The sequence below is a fragment of the Penaeus vannamei genome, chromosome 17, assembly GCF_042767895.1.
Source record: "Penaeus vannamei isolate JL-2024 chromosome 17, ASM4276789v1, whole genome shotgun sequence".
NCBI classification, from domain to species: Eukaryota; Metazoa; Arthropoda; class Malacostraca; order Decapoda; family Penaeidae; genus Penaeus; species Penaeus vannamei.
Window position 1 is genome coordinate 1,211,472 of NC_091565.1, and position 5,110 is coordinate 1,216,581.

Consider the following 5,110-nt stretch of genomic DNA (forward strand, 5'->3'; position numbering starts at 1 on the left):
GTAATGATAATGTTGATAATGATGATAACAATACGGATAGAGATAACAACAGCAACAATTACAGTGATGATAATAATCATAATAACTATAATAATAATGATGTCAATGATTGACAATGATAATTACAGTATCAGCATAAAAACATCATTAATAAAAATTATTATAATGATGATGATGATAATAATAAAATGGACAATAACAATGATAATGATCATGATAAGGATAATGGCTGTGATGATGATAACGATGATAAAGATATCAATATAGGTTGTGATGATGATAAAAATTATAATAATAATGATGATGATGATTATAATGGTAATAATATGATAATATGATAATGATATCAGTGATGATAATAATGGTAAAAATAAGAATGATGATGCTGGTAAAAGTGATAATGATAATGATAATAATAATACTGATATTAATAATAACAGTGAAAATAACAATAATAATACTGACAATAAATTCAACAAAAACAACGATCATAAGAATGATAATTAGTATAACATATTGTTATAACAATAATAATGATAACAACAATTATGATGATGATTAAAAAAAATCGATAATATTAATTAATCATTATTCCTATTCTTATTATGATTGTTGTCATTATTATTATTATTATTATTATTATTATTATTATTATTATCTCTATCGTCGTTATCATTATGGCTATCTTTATCACTACGTGTGCGATGCATACCTCCCTTTTGGGGACGGAATAGGGCATCTAAGGTTCTTTTCCTTCGTCAGGAGAATTGGGAAAAGCTTGCCATTTTTATCCCACTGTTCTTCTTGTCCCTGAACAACATCCGCTCGATGTTGGGGGTAAATTTAACCGCCGTAGCCAAGATCGTCACGGTTATCTCGGACTTATTTCCTTTGGCTTTTCTCTTCCTCTCTTTCTCTTTGCTTTATTCGTGCTGTGTAATCATACTTTTTTTTTCGTCCATTGGGGAGTTAAATGACTATATCTTGAGCGACTACAGTCAACATATTCTTATCCTATGAGGTCACAGCTCGTCCTGTTGTCCTGTTGTCCTTCCTGTGCCAGAATGCAACTTTATATATTGCCTAACGGGATTCAAGATTAACAGCAGTGACGTAGACATACACAAATTGTACCTAGCATACCCACGTGTCTATTATACCTTTTTTCTAATGGACGTCGACCAAGATAGTACAGAGAAACCTAAAGTGGAGGACACACAAACGCAGTTATACCGAGCAGACCCATATATACACTTTCTTTCAACGGATGTCGACCCAGACAGTGTGGGAGAGATGTAATTATTTTTTTTATGATTGTTACAACAGTAGACAGAGAGAGACGAGAGATACGGCTGCAGGTGACCTTTCACTGCTTTCTAAAAAATCCTTCCCAGTTTATGTTCACTCTCTTCAAGCCCAGGGCACGGGGTTAGAAAGTAGGATATTTCGTGTGTTTCTTTGTATTCGTCTGGCAACAAAAATAACGCTTACCTTAGGAGAGTTTTTGCTGTTATTTTTCTTGTTATTATTACCATAACTATATTGTCCTTGTTGTCCTTGTTATCGTCGTTCTTATCATTTCGTCCGTGTCATCTCATCAAAATCTTCATTTTCATCATTATTCGTTTTTATTCTTATTCTTATTATCATCAGCATCCTCACCATTATCATTATAATTTTCTTATCATCGTTATTATTATTATCATTATCATTATCATCAATACGATAATTATCATCATATCACTATAAATATATTTTACTATTATCATTGTTATCATTATCATTATTGTTGTTATTGTTATTATTACTATTCTCATTATTATTATTATTATTGCTCTCATTATCATTATTGTTACTGTTATTATCATTAATATCACCATCATTATTACTGCCTTTCTTGTTATTATTATTACTAATACTATTATTATTATCATTACTATTGTTATTGTTATTGTCATTATCATTCTTACTATAATCATAATATCATAGTAATCATAATATCACTTAAAACAAGGAATGATGATTATAAAATTATAGAAATCCTAATGATACTAATACTAACAGCAATGAAGATGATAATAATGATGATAATGATAAAAATGATAATTCAAAGGAAAATGATAATGATGATAATAATAACAATAATAATGATAATAGTAATAACAATGATAATAATAATAATAATAATAATAATAATAATAATGACAAAGATTATTATCTATCATCATTATCATTTTTTATTATTATTAGTTTCATTACTATCATTACTATTATCATTATCATTATTTTCATCATTGCTATCATTACAATTTTTGTTATTATCATTGTTATGCTTAATATTGCATTTGCTATTGTTATTATCACTATTATCATCATCACTATTCTCATTAGCAGGATCAGCATCATTACCATCACTACAATCATCACTTGTAGTAGTAATAACAATCACATTAGGAATGTTACCTATAGAAGAAGAAGAAGAAATGGAATGTAATTAAGATGTCAGTCTAAGAAATTACTCACAATTAAGTCTTCGCAAAATAAAAAGAAGAAGAAGAAGAAGAAGAAGAAGAAAGAAGAAGAAAAATTGACTACCCTTATCGTCAACATCACTGTCATCATTACTGTCATCATTATGATCATCACATTTACCTTCACCTTCATCATCAGCCTACCCATCATCATCATCATCATCATTAAGAACCGTCATAAGAATATTACCCATTCTACTGCTGATCTCTCATCTCTCGCCTCATCTTCAGTCTCACCCTCGACAGTCTACAACACCAACGTATCCCTCATGATTCTGAAAAATAGAGAAAAAAGGAAAAAAAAAAAACAACTTTAAGACATTTCCTAGACCCCCGTGACACGAACGTTCTGTCATGTCATGCGGCCGACGTCACGAAGAACGAACTCTTCTGAAAAGGGAGTGTGGCATGCACGTAGGAAGTGTTAGTGCAATCTTATGAGGCGTAATACGTTATATTATGTCATTGGGTTTATTTTTATCATCTTTCTCTCTCTATCTATCTATTCGTTTTTTCCCTTTTTTTAAACCTATTTATGTGTAATTGCATTTTTTTTCTCTCTTTTTTATTCTATTGTTATTATGTTTATTGCTGTTATTGTCATTGCTCTCCGATTGTCGTTATAATTAATCTTTGCTGATGCCTTTATTGATATATTCTATACCATTATCATTATCGTTATCATGATTATTGTCATTATCAAGGTCACAATTACTCTTACACTGTTGTTATTGCTATTATCATTCTCAGTGGTATTATCGTCATCAATAATATCATCAATATTGTATTATTGCCATTATTATTATTGTTATCAACATTATCATTATCAATATCGTTATCATTATCAGTATTATTATTATTATCCTTATAATCATCATTATTATTATTATCCTTATAATCATCATTATTATTATCATTATTATTATTATTATTATTACTATTATTATTATTATTATTATTATTATTATTATTATTATTATTATTATTATTATTATTATTATTATTTTCATTGTCTTTATTATTATTAATATTATTATTATTATCATTATCATTATTATTATCATTATTATTATTATTATTATCATCATTATTATTATTATTGTTATTATTATTGCTATTATCATCATCATTATCATTATTATTATTATTACTATTTTTGTTATTATTATTATCATCATTATAACCATTATCATCATTTGCATTACTATTATTATCATTGTTAACATTATGAACACTATTTATTTGCTATTAATATCATTATTATTGTCATTATCATTATTATTATTCCCATTACTACTGTTATTATTTTCATTATCAATATAATTGTCATATATTTTAGTATTGTCATTATTATCATTATTTTATTACGATTATCATTGTTATCCTTTTTCTTATGATCATTAAAGCTATCATTGTTATAATCATTATAATCATTGTTATTATCATTATCATCATTGTTATTATGTCCATCACTGGTATAGTAATAATTATCATTAATACTATCATTATTGTTATTTTTATTATTATCATTATCATCATTTTCATTATCACCACTTTTCTTACCATTATTACATTATCATCATCACCATAAGTATTTTTATTATTATTGTTTATCATTATTATCATTAGAAACGTTATCATTATTATTACCATTATTATCATTATTGTTATCATTACTTCTTATTATTGCATCATTATTACTATCATAATTATCATTACTATTACTATTATTACTGTTGGTGATAAAGCTGATAATAATATCAAAATCACTAGTATAATTATTATCATTGCTATTACTATAATCATTGGTGATAATAGTAACAGTAATGGTATTATTCTATTAACTTTTGTTTTTATTATTATTTTTATTGTTACTCCTATCATTATCATTAGTGGCAGAACCATCAATATTATCATAACCACTATTGTAACTATCATTATTAGTATTATTATTTTTATCACAATCACCATTATCATTTATCTATTTATTTACTATGATCATTATCATCATTGTTATTATCATTATTATTGTCGTTTTTATTGTTATATTTTTTGTCTCTATAATCATCATCATTATCATATATTATCACTATCCTCATTACCATTATTAGTATCTATATCACAATCATTATCATCTTTATTGTTCTTATTATAATAATGATCATTATCATCATTATCATCCTTAATTTTATCATTATCATCATTGTTGCTCAATTTGATTATTGTTATAATTTATATTACTGTCATCATCATTATTATCATTATCGTTGTCATTATTATTATCATCCTTATCATTATCATTATCATTGTTATTATCATTATTATCATTATCATTTTTATTACTACTATTATCATTATTAATGCCATTATTATAATTATCATTAACATTATTATTATTGTTATCATCATTATTATTATAATTATTATTAGTACTGTTCCTAGTATTACTATTATATTTAGCATTATCATTATTATTATTATCATTATCATCATTATTATATACATCATCACTATCATCAGCATTATTATCAATAATCATAATGATAATAGCAATAAAGATAATAATAATATTGATAATA